Here is a 16,506-nt window from a genome sequence, read left to right as displayed (position 1 = left end):
AAATTTAAGTTTAATGCGTTTTATTTAATTTTACTAAAAACTTACTATGTTAATTAATGTTAGTTGACGTACTTTTAAAAGACTGTTGTTTTACATGTACAACCGCTCTTTGTTGTTAAATAAAAAAATAAATCTGGAAAACAAAACAATTTGGGGCAAATTTGCCATTTATTCTTATAAATAAATTTAGTTAGTTTCAACATATGTTAACTCATTACACTGTGCAACAGCCGGCTGGGTATTGGACCAAACCCACTTTTTGTAGAGATTGAGGCTTAAGTAGACAAAGTACTATCTCCGTTTTCGATCTTAGCCTCCAAAAAGTAGATATCGGCTTTCACAGTTCGAAATTCTACATTTGGAAATTTTATTTTGTTGTTAACGCGTTCAGCAAATTATAAAAGTAAAAATGTGGTCGTGGTCCGCCTTTTTTTTTTATTTGAATGGCTGAATTCTTTTTTGAAAAATTTTGTATAATAGCTGTTATACGAGGTGAAAAGTCAGAACTTCGAAAATATGAAAAACCTTATATTTCCGAATTTTCGCAACCCAGATAAAAAATCTTAATTCTGTGAAGGTGGTTTAATGGCCTTTACTTTGATATGTATATTCAAAGAAAAATTTGGCAAAACCCCTGTTTAAGCAAAAAATTCCCTTTTTGCTAAAAATTTATTTTAACCAACACAATTCCCAGCTGGTAAAACTACTGAATATTAAATAAATCATAAACATGCATTAAATGTGCAATTTTCAAATCAAAGCATCACTTTTTATACTTATGAGCTCTTAACAGTACTTATGTAAACTGTGGTTCCCAAAAAATGATGGTCATCAAGTGTGCGATGCTTTTAAAGTGAGGAAATGATAACAGCTGAGATTTAGTACTATTTCAATAGCATCAAATATTTGATAAAAGTGTATAATACCAGCTCTAAAATAAAAAAAAATTCTGAAAAAGAATGTTAAGCAATTCTGCAATCGAACTTTTGTTTCGTGTGCGCTAAATTTAGTATTAAAACAAGTAAGGATGGCTAAGGGGTGTAACCGAACATTACGTACTCAGCTGAGCGCTTAGCTGCGTTGGTTTCGTAGATGGTTTTAAGTGGTTTTTAATTCCATATCGCATACGTTTGGGAAATATCGACTAAATTGTAGACCAAGGGTGACGTTTTTTGGAACCATATTACTTCATCCTTTGTCAACTAAAGGAAAATCACCATCTAGGAAAATGTACCTAAGGTAACCCTGGAATGTGTTTGTATGACATGGGTATCAAATGAAGGGTATTAAAGAGTATTTTAAAAGGGAGTGGGCCTTAGTTCTCTAGGTGGAAATCTTTTCGAGATATCGCCATAAATGTGGACCAGGGGTGACTCTATAATGTGTTTGTACGATATGGGTATTAAATGAAATGTGTTAATGAGTATTTTAAAACGGAGTGGGCCTCAGTTCTGTAGGTGGACGCCCTTTCGGGATATCGCCATAAAGGTGGACCAGGGGTGCCTATAGAAAGGGTTTGTACGATATATGTATCAAACGGAAGGTGTTAATGAGTATTTTAAAAGGGAGTGGTCCTTAGTTCTATAGGTGAAAGCCTTTTCGAGATATCGCCATAAAGGTGGATCAGGGGTGACTCTAGAATGTGTTTGTACGGTATAGGTATCAAACGAAAGGTGTTAATGAGTATTTTAAAAGGGAGTGGTCCTTAGTTCTATAGGCCTTAGTTCTATAAGCCTTTTCGAGATATCGCTATAAAGGTGGATCAGGGGTGACTCTAGAATGTGTTTGTACGATATGGGTATCAAATGAAAGGTGTTAATGAGTATTTTAAAAGGGAGTGGGATTTAATTCCATAGGTGGACGCCTTTTCAAGATATCGCCATAAAGGTGGACCAGGTGTGCCTATGGAAAGGGTTTGTACGATATATGTATGTATCAAACGAAAGGCGTTAATGAATATTTTAAAAGGGAGTGGTTCTTAGTTCTATAGGTGGAAGCCTTTTCGAGATATCGCCATAAAGGTGGACCAGGGGTGACTCTATAATGTGTTTGTACGATACGGGTATCAAATTAAAGGTATTAATGATGGTTTTATAAGGGAGTGGCCCTTAGTTGTAAATGGAAAGCGTTTTCGAGATATCGACCAAATGTGGACCAGGGTGACCCAGAACATCATCTGTCTGGTACCGCTAATTTATTTATATATGTAATACCACGAACAATATTCCTGTCATGATTCCAAAGGCTTTTGTTTTCGCCCTGCAAAACTTTTTCATTTTCTTCTACTTAATATGGTAGGTGTCACACCTATTTAACAAAGCTTTTCTAAAGCTGTATTTTGCGTCAAAAAACGAATCCAATCACCATGGTTCATCATTTGTTTCAGAATTGGTATGGAATTATGAAATTTTATTAATTTTTCGATATCGAAAAAGTGGGCGTAGTCACAGTCGGATTTCGCCCATTTTTAATACCAAGATAAAGTGAGTTCAGATAAGTATTTTTACTCAAGTTATCGTGTTAACGGCCGAACGGAAGGACAGACGGTCGACTGTGTATAAAAACTGGTCGCCTTTAACCGATTTCTCCCATTCTCACAGAAAACAGTTATCGTCATAGAAGCTGTGCCCTTACCAAATTTCACAAGGATGTGTAAATTTTTGTTCGACTTATGGCATTAAAAGTATTCTAGAGAAGTTAAATGAAAAAGGCCGGAGCCACGCCTATTTTGAAATTTTCTTATATTTTTGTATATTATTGCTCCATATCATTACTGGAGTTGAATGCTGATATAATTTACTTATTGTTCAAACACAGGAGTTGTTTACCCCAGTGAAAATAAAGTTGCCACATCATGTGGCAGAGACTCAATACGTTTTCCAAGCCGATTTCAATTTCAAATTATTGAATTGATTCAACAACGTTATATTCTTTGTATTGGCATCAGTCAATCACTTTTCCTTATCAGCCTGCTTGGAACGCATCGATTATTGCTTGCAAACCCGATTGTTCTGCCCGTTTTGCCAGCCAATTGCTGAAGCAGTTCATGATTTTGGCCTGCAAATCAGCTACTTGATTTTGTTTTTCGCTCAATTCAGCAAAGTGCGCCGCTGCCAATTCCAATTCGTGACGCGCTTGCGCCAAATCGGCTTTGATAGATTTGTGTGCATTTTGTAAATTATGCAATTCCATTTACGTTAGGCATTTTCAAATTCTAATATGTTTGCCTAATCCAAGTTCATAGATACGAATATTTCAAATTTGTTCGAGCTTTTCGCGTTGCTGTTACAATAGGCTAACTTGTTGTTTTAATTCTTCGGTGGCTTGATTGCAAGCATTCAACAAGCAAGTTAAATAATTCATACACTTATCCTTGTGTGCTGACTCGCTTTGTATGCGTTGTAGTTGTGCACACATATTGTGTACCAGCTTGTTGCTCAAGCAAAAGGGTTGACGTATTTCTTTCAGCATTGACCAAATCTTCATTTATCCAAGTTACACATTGTGCATTGCTGTTAACCCTTGCATTAAGGCCTCTGTTTGCTCTAAAAATTTGGCTAGTAAAATTGTATGATGAGCACCACCACCAATGGGGTTATGTGTTTGGGCTGGTGCAATAAAATCGCATGGTATTAATCTTGTAACCTGAGGAATTAGTTGGTAAAAAGCGTGTTGGCCATTTGTGCCCGGTTCACCCCAAACAATTGGTCCGGTGCTGTAGTCCACCACCTTAGAATCAGTTTTTGTTACGAATTTTCCATTGCTCTCTGTTCGCCCGGGGTGCGCCTAATCCTGGAGATAGGTAGGCGCACCAGGGTCAATTTCAGTGGGAATATGCGTATGGAATAGAAAAATAAGCAAAATAGACGAAATTTCTCGTTATAATAGCTGTGATTTTATTGGTAGATATTAAAATAAATTGATTATAATATTACCTGACTGTAGTGTCGAAAAACGGCAGAGATCGCTGGTGGCAGATGTGTACGCGTTGGCTGTTAGAATCCAAGAGGCCGGTTGTATAGCAAGCTACAACCGTTGACCCGCAAAATCCTCCGTTTTGGAGGGGAAAGGCACCCACACACCAACCCCGACATGCATATGCATGAGTGCTGACAAAAAACATACATACACGAGCATGTACGTGCATGCGTGAGGGTGATGGTGTGGGTGGTTATAAATTAAGTCGAGTATCGAGTATCGACTCGCAGAGTTGCGTTGGGGGGATCGCAATCAGATGCGAAAAGTTAGACATCCTGCCTAAACATGCCGACCCCCCTTGCGATACGCAACATCGTTTTCCGCCAATGACCTCCGCTGAAACGAGAAAAATGAATATAAGACTTACACACTAAACTTAATCTAAATGAGGAGTTCGTCTGCGACGCAAAATGGCCAGGAATCCTTTCCGACTTGCTTAGCATGCCACCTGAGCTAAGATGAAAAAATTAGCGGTTATGAACAGTTAGAAGTGAATAGTTCTTGCCATTTGTTTATACGTAACTCTAATATATAGAAGTTCAGAACGTGATATATGTATGATCGATGGCCAGTAAGGCTGGACGAAGAGGCCGAGGTCTCCGTTCCAGAATGGCACCATGTTTTTGTTATTCTTTCTTTTTTTGTTTATTCCGGATGGAGAGGCCGAGGTCTCCGTTCCAGCGTCTAACTTGTCGTATCGCTCTCAATGCAACTGTGGCATTTTATGGATGTACCGGGGCGAGCGGCCGTGAGGTTGGTTGGGTGAAGCGGAGGTGTTTTATTATAAACGTATGTTAGGATAGATAAATTAAGTGCATATGCGAAGCGTATTATTAAATACAATTTTTACCAAGCAGAGATGCGTTATTTACGTTCACCTGACATAAATTTACAGATTGGCGATGCGTTCTCCGCGACGCGTTCTATTTGCACGTACCATTATGCTAAATGTAACATGCAACCCTGTCGTGTATTTATTGGTCAGCTGATAGCTGATATGGTGAGTTTGTGGCGTGCGAATATATATATACATATATGTATTTGCTTGCCCTTGAAAAAAACTAGGTCACTGGGGCAGTGGCACACTAAAGCGGCAATTACCCACCGACGTGTGCCGTACGTACGGACGTTTGTCGTACGAAACACGTTTACCCGAACCCTCAAGCCCGTAGGGATCAATGTGTGCGTCTGTGTACATGTACATAACATATTTGTGTGTGTATTGTTTACAGATAAGCACTGTTGCCATTGACCCTTTTGCATGCATGCTTATGGAAACATCAACTTTTTCCAATTTAATTTTTGATGTTGCAAACGGCTGGAATTAATATTAAATAAACATAAATAGATTACATATTTATAATCTGCTCTTTTACATTATTATTTCGAATTATTTTCACAATTTTTCAAACTTTAATTATGTGTTTTTGCATAAAACTGCAAACGGTCAAAAATTAGTGCACAAAAGTTTACTAGGCAACTCTGTCTAGTGAGAGAGCGATCAGCTGACACGTTCTTACGGAAAAAATCAAAATTGTTTTGATTTCTACGTTCCGGGCTACGTACGTACGGGCGTTGCACGTCGGTGAGTTTTCGTTTACATTGCACACTCATAAGATAGGTCGTGTCAGCTGACACGTTTTTGGTATGTACGTTCGTGAGTAACTGCCGCATAAGCCAGTAGAAACAGTTGACTTTTTCCAATTTCGGGACTTTGTCGTGTCGGAATTCTTTAATTTCGGGACTCGGATTGTTTTTGTACCGAGCCCTTATAATGACTGTTTGTGATGTTTGTTGTTGAAAACAACCAGTCCTGCCCCCCAGCAAAAAAAACAAGCAGTACCGAAGGCAAACAAATAAAAAAATCAAAAGGGAATTTTTTTTTTTTGTAAATGAGACCATAATTATTTTTAAATGAGGTTTTCGCCTTTATTTTTGTGCGTAAGTATGTCTTGGGACTGCCCGGGCGCCCATATGGGTTAAAAAAAATGCCGATCCCGATTTTGTGTTTTGCGGGTTTTCGGTACCCGGTTGCCTCTTTTTATGCAACACTAATATGATATGCCGAGCCAAGTAGGCATACATACCTACATATGTACATACGTTGGTTACAAATATGCCAACGGCAAAAGACAAAACAAATGAACATTCATATACACCCGTGTATAATATGTAAAATTCCATTGAATTGAAAGAAGCGGTAAATAAATCGAATGATTTTTTTCTCGTTCTTTCAATTCTTTTTACTACGGCGCTTGGAGTACGGCGCATGGACAATTGAGGAGGAAAAATGGTAAGTTAGTTGTAATATTTATTCATTTGAATAAATAAAGAATTTTTATTTTAGATTATTAATTAATATTCCTTTTATTTTCAGGTGCCTGGTGATGGATGCAGGCGGTTGGCGTGATATAGGGAATTATGGGTTTTGGGTGTCGTTCCCTTTTTTTATTTTCTAGGTTCTGTAAAAATTATTCAACTGCCTTTTCTTTTGTTTCATTTCAGATGACTACATCTTTAAAAACATATCCGGCTACAGATGGTTTGCAACCTGAATCTTTTTCGAGCATTATCCAAGGAATCATTAGAGGAAGTGTTGAGTAGAGACTCATTTTTTCTTTTGCACCCGAAGTCGACATTTTTTTTTTTTTTTTTAGCTTGAATATTTGATTGGCTTTGTCGGGTTGTAAAATCGTCGCCCTTTCACTTCCAACATTTGGTGATTGTGTATTATTTAAAAGTTTTGTGTTAGTAAAATTAACACAAGAGTATCATTACTGCCATATACAAATAAAAAATGGGCCCAGGAAAGCAACAAAAACTGAAATCATCTGGTTTCACCAAGGAAGACGAACTGCTATTGCAGGATTTCAGCCGTAATGTCAGCACCAACTCATAGGCTCTCTTCTATGGCAATGCGTTCATTGTATCAGCTATTCCTATTTGGCTTTTCTGGCGCGTACACAATATGGACCTTCTATCCAGCACATTTTTCTTTGTGTTATTAACTGGCGCTAGCACATATCTAATGGCAATGGCTTACCGCACTATTAAATTCCAGATAAAACATAAGATAGCTGTGCGTCGTGAAGATGCTGTGACAAGAGAAATTAATCGTAAAATTGGTGACGATAAGAAAGTTACACGCAAAGATAAGGATGAACGCATCTTGTGGAAGAAGATTGAAGCGGCCGATTATGAAGCTACCACATTTTCAATATTCTATAATAGTGCACTTTTTTTTTGGCTATAATTATCTTTATTAGCTTTTTCCTGCTAAAAAATTCAACGCCATTGGTAAATTATATATTTTCAATTGGTTTGGCCAGTGGAGCTTTGGCGTTATTCTCCACAAGCACTCAAACAAACTAAAGGAAATTAAATTTTTGTGTGTAGGGAAGAGCACGTCGATTTTTTTTTTTCAATGAGTTCATGCAATACTCAGAAAAGATTATGAATGTCATGATGTGTACACCTCATTAATGAAGCTTTATCATCCAGTTTCCATTAACAAGCTTTACGGCTTTAACTATCAACCGGCCAAAGATAATTTTCCAAAGTCATCAGGTTGGGATTTCTTTAAATTGGAAAATGAGTTCAAACGTATGCATGTTTCAAATGAAATTTGGACATTATGAACTTTAAATCTATACTATGAATTATGTGACACGTATCCACGTCAAATTTATGTGCCCCAAGAAGATAATACGGTTAAAACGATCGATACACGTCCTCTTTGGCTGCGAGATGATCCCACGCGCTATAGTAAACGTATATGTTTAGATGATAATGATGAGGGGGCAGAAAATGGCGATAGTGACGAGAATTTGAATTTAAAAAATTTGGATATCTATGCTACTATTGCAATTCAGAATTTGCAAATCCCAAGAATTTGCGTGAAAAACATTGGCAAGCTTCGACTTGTAAAAAATTTAATGCAGAAAAACCATTCCGCTTTCGTATTTGCACACAACTCAAATGTCCGCATTGTCTTTCATTTGTTGCTAATAGTCTCGTATTGATGGCGCACATGAAAGCTGTTCATAGGGCAACAAAATATTTGGCAGCCGACGCAGAAGCCACATCAGCTGGCTTGACCTGTGGCCATTGTGATTTCCGTTGCCAAACGCTGGCGCAACTAGAGCAACATTATGCACGTATGCGTCACAAGCCCTTTGATCTCAAATTCATGTCTTTGGAACACATCGACAAGTTAAAAACTCTTGGTCCTACCTTAACCTATGTACAAAGTTTAGACTGCATGGAATTGGTGGCCGATCAGCTCGCATTTGCTGTTCATGTTTCTTTGGTGCACGAATCAACTGCTAATGAGATTAAATCACAAAAAATTCAAAATACTCGTATGTATGCATGCCCCATGTGCCAATATGCGTCACAGCAGGAATTGCCTGTACTAAGACACATGATCGATCATTATGGTGGATTTTAAACGTTGCTACTTCTGCTCTCAACCACAAACGACATTCAGTGGTTATATGCAACATTGTTATTCGGATCATCGCGAGGCAATAAAGAAGTTTTGTGACATTTATACCTTTGCAGATATAAGTAAATTTCTGCAGCAGTTACAAGTAGTATTCCCCAATGGTTTAACTGTAGATTTATACAATCTACATTCAACGTCATGCCAATATGGTAATAGGCATATAAATCATTGCTTCCATTATGGGCTTCATGGGGCTTCACTACATATTTATACTGGATTGGCACAGTAAATAGGCACTTAGGTTAATTAAAGGTATACTAATTTGTTTAATTCAGTAGATTTGTATTCTGCAATCATATATTTAAAGATTATATTTTGCGTACAATGTATGTAGCAACTGCATACACCTGTGGTGATACAAAACCAGGTATTTGGTTGAAGAATTATTGGTCGAAATTTGATGCATGTTTCAAAAAACACATTCGCAATGACCAGATCCTGTACAAATTGCGTTGCTGCGCCGAAATTTGCTTGAGTTTACGGAAGGTCCTATGATACCATTAGAAGAGATGGACGACTGACTCAGACGGGAGAGGAACGATAGCGAACGGTTTCAAAAAGAAGTCAATCGGTCCACCAAAAAAATGGGAATCCGTGCTGGTGAGGTGAGTTAACTATTTGAATAAGTATTTGTTAATATTTGAGAAGCGGGCAAAAGATCGCTAGTGGTGGATCTTTGAAAAGGGGGTCGATACCGGTACTCATTACCAAATTTCCTTACATTCGGCCGATTTATGGCATATAAAAAGTTGTCAGGTATGAACAACGTTTTCTGAACGGGGTGGCCCTTTCGCTGGGTTTCCGAGTGTATTTCTGCAATGAAAAGTTTCTTGAAAAATTAAAAATAGCACGACGCTGTAAACTGTTAACTCCACTCACAAAAATTTCTCAGCGCCATTGCTTGACACCTTAAGATGTATTGAGAAATTTTCTGGTCCTCTTTGAGGGCGTGGGTGTATTGAGATTGTTATGGAGTTAGCAGCTTGTCATAATTTTGTGGGATTTGGTGATTCTGGACACTAAACACATAATTATCTTGCCGCCATGGGCAGAAATCGTGCGTTTAGTTGACCTATGGAGGTCTTACCACATAGTGGACGATATTGGCTTTGGCTCAATGAGGACATTTCTTTAGGACACCTCTTTGAATCGATTTACCAGTCGGGGTTTTGACGTGGAACGATGAATGTGGAATCGGTTTATGTTTCGGATCTTCATAGGTTTACGAAAGCGCACGATTACTTGGTGTCGATACTTTTCATAAACCCTATGCTCAACGGTATTCGAATGACGATGCGTACTGCAGGTTTTTATTTTATTGTTGGCCTCGGGCATTTGGCCCAGTGCGTATGTGTTCTGTGATCCTCGCTCTGGGTGAGCGAGTGAAGTTGGGTTGATTTGCTGGGAATTAAGAAAGATAATGGGCTGAAAGCCTTTAAGTTCTGCGGAAAATCGGCTCGCCCTACTGCGGTAGGCTTTTATGATGTCCTCGTTATGGGATAACGAGTGAATGGGATGGCTTCTGGTGTCCTCGCTCGGGGCGAGCGAGTGAACTTGGGAATTTTCGGCTCAGGTGGCCCCCGGTTAATATTGTTAAAAAAAAATAGAAAAAAATGCTTTTTGTTTGCGAGCTTTTGGTAAGCTCTCCCGTGTCTTCGTGCATCTCGCTCCCTTTCCCCATTGCCCACCAGTAGTCAGGTGTAGGGTTCCCTCCGGTAGACTCGACACGAGACCGGGGGTAGAGAAAAAAAAAAGAAGATGTAGGATCGCCATCCGGTAGACTCGCACCATCACGAGACCGGGGAGTTGATTATAATTAGGGCCTCGGGAGACACACAAACTTAGGGATAGCGGGGCATCACGGCGCGTGGTTGAACGCGTCTTTATGTCCCGCGCTCCCTTTACCCATTGCCATCACGTAGTACGTTTTAGGATTCCCCTCCGGTAGACTCGCACCATCACGAGACCGAAGGGTTGATTATAATATATGGCTCGGGAGAAACGCTATGCTTTTCATGCTATCACCAACCGTGGGCCTCTGATTTTAGGTAATTTTGTCGAACATAAATAAGTAATAATCGCATCCCAATTTGAAACATCAATCTGATGGGTTTTTAAGGATGCTAAACAATTATTTATGTCGCGCTGTAAGGTTTGATTGAGCTGCCGCACTCGCTATCTATCTTTTTTATATTAAACCAAATTTGTAGCTTGAGTTTACGAGGATCCGTTTATTCTCGTATCTCTCACATAGGTTTTTCCAGGCTGTTTCGAAGCCTTAATTTGTCAAAGGACATTTCTTGACAATGTCCTTTGCCTCACCTTGGGTTTTTTGGTTAAGGTGGAACAACTTTTCTACCGGGCTTAAGCGACTGTTATTTTTATAGATGGCCGTGAACAGGTCACGAAACGTTGGCCAAGATAGGTAGTCGCCCTTGAATACTCCAGTATCGCAAGCTGGCAGGCGGATACTATGTTCGCGCGCGCGTTCTCCCTCAGGTCGAACTGCCCTATCTTTTTCCTTCTTCAATTTAGTTTGAATTTCAGCCATGTTCGACATGCATCTCAGGAATACGGCATATGCCGCTTTATGCTTGATCTTGACCGCTGCAATTTTTTTTGCGTCAAGCGTGTCAGAGTCAAGTAACTCCTCGAGGGCGGTATCTGCTTTTTCCCACTTCGCCTGCAATTCTTTTTGCTGTATTGCAAGAGTGTATACTGTGTGCAGAGCCGCATTTATGTCATTAAAATCGGCCTCGAATTCGATTATTCGATCGGCCAAACTGATGTAAGAGCCCATGTTCATGGATGAAAAATTTGTGGACAAATTGAGCAAGGAATATAAATTTGTATGAACCTGTTCAAGATTTTCAAATCCAATGGATGGGCAAATTGACAAACAAATCGCAGACCAAAGCGAATAACGACCACTCACCCAATCCCAAACATGTTTTTACTGTCAACACCGAATGCTGTCACCATTTCTTTGTTTGTGGACAATGCTACAAAATACTTACCTACAGCAGACGGGTCTTTAGCTTGCTCCAGCAGCCAACTCTTAACTGATGTAGCATTGGTTATTGTCTCTTGAGTTGTAAAGGTTTTTGATGCAACAGTAAACAAGGTGGTCGGGGGCTAAGATACTTGGCTCGGATATCATAAGTGGTTCCAGGCTCTGGATCAGGGACTGTTATCAGTCTTAGACCGGCCATAGTGACGAATGTCACGCGTGATTAGTTATCACGTCCTGCACGAGGTGCCACTGCTTCTACTGATAATGGCGGATCTAGAGAGGACAACTCAATAAAACCCGCACCCCTGAGTCATTGTGCCGAGCTCAAGGGAGGGAGGACTCTTTAAGAGTCAAGATCGGCACACAACGGTGACGAACTGGATTGTTTAGGGCTTTGGATTATTGAGATTCAATTTTGACTTGATGACTTTGGGCTGGTAGGTGCGGTATTCTGCCACCTTAGTAGGTCGGGGTGAAACCCTACCGAAATGGCTGGTAGGCTAATACTGCACCTGCCCACGTCCCGTTAAAACCGTGGCGGGCCTCAAGGTACGTTCCGGCTCCGTCGCCGTTAAGTTGGTGGTGTAGGTGCGGTTGAAAATTTTCCCGCTTCGCGTCCGGTCTGGCTCTGAACGCATTACTCATAAGGTAATGTGTCAGCCCTCGCGTGGCCTCCCTGCATAGCATAGATAACCACGGGACCGTTGAAGGGCGACTACACAATCTGCTCCGGATAGCGGCCTTGAGGGGGGACTTTTTAGAATGGACAGGACTAACACGATTCCGCCAATGATGGGGTGCGGAAGAAGAGCGGTTTTGATGGAAATCAGTCAAATCAATCTTCAGCACTCTAAGGCGGCTTCCGCAAATTTGCTATGCCTTGAAAAAGGCGGAGTGGATATAGTCCTTGTCCAGGAGCCGTGGCTGAGTAGTAACGGCAGTAAGATTTCTGGATTAAGGACTGGAAAATTCAACAACTTGGTGCATGGGGAGGCAAGTAGGCCTAGATCCTGTGTGCTAGTTAAAAAAGAGATCAAAACTTTTATTCTCTCTAATTTCAGCAATACTGACGTAACCACGGTCTGCCTCGAGCGAGGAAGTAATGAAATGTGGGTGGTCTCAGCGTACATGCCCCACGGGGATGTAGCGGGACCACCACCTGCGATACTGGGCGAAATCACCACTGAAGCAAGGCGGAGAGGTGTTGGCGTGATTATCGGTGCCGATGCTAATGCCCATCATAGCATCTGGGGAAGCTCGGATACCAACACTAGAGGTGAGTCTTTATTTACTTTTATTGTAGATGAGGGACTTTGTATATGAAATAGGGGGAATGAATCGACTTTTATTACTGCGGTAAGCGAGGAGGTCCTGGACCTCACCCTGGTTAGTAGAGAACTGGAAGGTCGAATTTCTGGCTGGAGGGTTCTGAACGAGCACTCCTTCTCTGATCACCGATATATTCAGTTCTCGTGAACGAAGAACGTCCCGGTAAAATATATTTTAGGAACCCTAAAAGTACTAACTGGGACTTGTATTGTAGGAAGCTGGGAGAGCTATTGCCTGCGGCGCCTACCGTTAGTTCGGACCTGTCCGAATCTGAGATAGACGTTCTTGTGGAAAACTTCACTTCGGCAAGCAATAGCGCCTTTCAGCTGTCCTGCCCATTGAAAATTTACAGGGGGAAGGGCAAGCCGCCCTGGTGGTCGGATTCTCTTGACGACCTAAGAGCGTCCAGTCGGCGGCTTTTCAATAGAGTCAGGAGGAGCAAATTACCCTCGGATTGGGAGCTCTATAAGGTGAGTCTGGGGATTTATAAATATGAAATAAGGATTGCCAAGCGAGATGCATTGCGAAGCTCCTGCGACGTACGGACGTAGAAGGCTGCAATGAATCCGCGACGCTTAGAAAAATACTCTCTAGGAATCCCGCTCCTCTGGGGTATCTGAGAGAGGATGGTGGGGACTGGTCGATGAGTAACGAGGAGTCCCTGGACAATCATTTTCCCGATGTCCCAGTTGCGCAGGAATCTTTGCCTGCATGGTCGGCGGTCGTTGGCCATGCAGAAGTGCCTGCCATTCCAATACAGGAAAGTCAAATAACCTGGGCTATAGGGTCGTTCAAGCCCTATAAGTCTACGGGCCCAGATGGAATGAATCCTGCGCAACTTCAAAAGTCTTTGGGATTTCCTGCCGCTGGTTGGCCATCATCTATACTAACTGCCTCAGACTTAACTATATCCCGAAGTCTTGGCACACGGTTAGGGTTATTTTCATTCGAAGGCCGGCAGAAGCTCTCATGTATCACGTAAGGATTTCAGGCCAACCAGTCTCCCGTCGTTTCTTCTTAAGACGTTTGAGCGTTTGATTGACTGTACCTACGGGAAAGGATACCTCGGGGGTTACTGTCGGCTTCACAGCATGAGTACTGCAAGGGCAGACGGAAACGGCTCTCCATTCGATTGTAAAGCAAATAGAGGGGTCCCCAGAATACAAAGAGTATGCTCTGGGTGCCTTTCTAGACATAGCGGGGGCTTTTAACAATGTCTTACCGGGGGCAATCGAAAGAGCTCTGATGGGTTTAGGAGTCGAGGCGGCTCTGGCTGAATTTATTAGCAAACTTCTATGCGGAAGAATTGTCGCAGCGGAGTGGGGAGGGGCCATAATTTAGAGGAAGGTGTTCAGGGGTACCCCACAGGGGGGTGTCCTATCTCCTGTCCTCTGGGTTGTGGTAGTCAACGAGCTTCTTGTGGAGCTGGAAGCCAATGGTGGTCGGGTGGTTGGCTATGCAGAAGACCTCGCTATCCTAGTCAGAGGCAAATTTCTTGGCACCGTGCGCGATGTTCTGCAGGGCTACCTGGTTACTGTGGCTAGGTGGGCTGAATCATGTGGATTGGCGATCAACCCGGGAAAAAACGGAATTGGTTCTTTTTACAAGGAGATTTAAGATGTCCGATTTCAGAACTCCCTCGATTGGAGGGGTACCGTTGGTACTTTCTGATAGGGTTAAATATTTGGGGATTGTTTTGGACAAGAAACTGTCCTGGAGACCCAATGTGGAAGATCGGGCCAGGAAGGCCGCCCCTGCCTGGTACTGCTGCAGAGGGGCTATCGGAAAGAGCCACGTCTTGCAGGGTAGCAAGATCTTTCTGGCCAAAAGTGGATGGCAGGAAGTCTGCTGAAATAATTGGGTTCACTAAGGCTCACCTATCAATGGCCATTGGGGTTTTGACAGGGCACTGTCCCATGGGTATCCATGCGGTACGTCTCAATATACTGGAAACTCCATCCTGCTGCAGCTGTATGGAGGATGATGAGGTGGAATCACCAAATCACTTCATGCTTGATTGTCAAGCTTTTGCCAGAACTAGGCGAAAGTACTTTGGTCGCGACTCACTTGGATCTCCCGAGGATATATCCAAAGTTGAGATCGGTATCATTTGGAGCTTTATCGTTGCTACCCAACGATTCTCTAAGGAGCTAGATCTAAGTCACCGTTATTTTTGGTGTATGTGGTATTACAACGGATCTTCGTGTTGTCCAAGTGAGCTATCCTTATCAGAGTAGCTATCACCTAACCTATCCTACCTATCCTAAACAAGATGGTCTCGTAATTAACACGTTTCTAAACCTCTGCCAGATGTGTACCATCAATATTCGAAACAAAATGTGAATGTAATCCCTTGCAGTATGGTTTAAGGGATTCAGTCACCCTCAATGACCCTAAATCTGAACCACCGATACCAATGTTAACCACATTAGTTATTTGCTTGCCAGTGCAGCCACGCCATACCCCTGATATTACTTGATTGGTGAACTCTTTCATATACGATAACTCTGCACGTACCAACGGCATAACATCATTACAATCGACCAGAATTTGATCATTTCCACGATTACGTAAAGCAACATGAAGTACTGAACGATTTTCAGTTATGTTAATGGGATTCCCAGCAAACATGGCATCGCGTGTTGCAGTCACTTTACGCGCTTTTGCTAAATCAAAAAGCATTGGCCATACATCTCCTGTAATGCGATTCTTTGAATAATCAATTAACATCTCGCCATTTATGGGTGTCTTTAGACGCAAGATATATTTTCTGAAGCGATTTGTATCCCGAGCAAAAAGTTCTTTCATATTAATTTCTTTACCGTGAGCATTGTAAAATTGTTGCAACTTTTGGTATGCCGGCTCCTGCGTTAGCATTTGTAGTGGTCCATCCATTTTCCAAACTTTGTTTAATATGTTCTAATCCAACTATCGGACAGTTTCCCGTTTGTTTGAATACTGAACTGAAAAAAAAAACATAGCTAAATATATGTTCCTGTTCTTGTATGCTGACCAGAATTTCAATTGATAAATCAAGAAATTTAATTGATAAGCCTAAGAAACTTTTACGAGAAAGAGTAGAAAAATTGAACTAAATCAATCTTACAACATGAACGAGGCACTTTGATGACAGGCAAGCGTTTACCCAGCACACGTTTTTCTTCGTAAAGAAAATTCATTCAAAAATGTCTGTATACTCATTTCCATGAATGAATGACATTTTGAATGAATGAGACAAGGTTGCCACTCGATGACATTTGCTTTTTTCGATTCTTACGCGGTAAACTCATTGCGCGCGATCCAAAGGGGATCACAACTCGGATCCATGAGACCCAACACACGCGAATATTAGCACGCGAAAAAAAATCAGTATACATATATATAAACGCGAAAATATAGACCGAAATAAAAAGGCGCGCTCTGGTTTGTTATCATGGGTTTAATTTTATCCAAAAAAAAAAATATAAAAAAATAAACAAAATAGTTATTTTCCTTAAATCACTTTCCATTAAGTACTATTTTCATTAGGAAAAATTGAGCTTTCTTCTAAACTCAAACTTAGCTTTAGACTGTTTCTTAAACTACAAAGAAATAACTTTAGAATTATATAAGACCGTGAAATTTCCAAGCTTTTTCAAGTTTTTTATTAGCTTAAACTTAACTGTGGAAAAGCTTACAA

The 16,506-nt window shown here is 41.0% G+C and overlaps 2 pseudogenes; one reads left to right on the top strand and one right to left on the bottom strand.

Annotated features, from left to right (window-relative positions):
* Positions 1-6,775: 6,775 nt before the first annotated feature.
* On the top strand, positions 6,776-7,350 carry LOC137234316 (translocon-associated protein subunit gamma pseudogene; annotated as a pseudogene).
* A 1,113-nt stretch (positions 7,351-8,463) lies between these two features.
* LOC137234865 (glucose-6-phosphate isomerase-like) lies at positions 8,464-15,722 on the bottom strand (annotated as a pseudogene).
* Between the last annotated feature and the right edge of the window lie 784 nt (positions 15,723-16,506).

The sequence above is a fragment of the Eurosta solidaginis genome, chromosome X (assembly GCF_040869045.1).
Source record: "Eurosta solidaginis isolate ZX-2024a chromosome X, ASM4086904v1, whole genome shotgun sequence".
Taxonomy (NCBI): Eukaryota; Metazoa; Arthropoda; class Insecta; order Diptera; family Tephritidae; genus Eurosta; species Eurosta solidaginis.
Note: the sequence above shows the minus strand (reverse complement) of the source record. Positions and strands in the feature narration are given on the sequence as shown.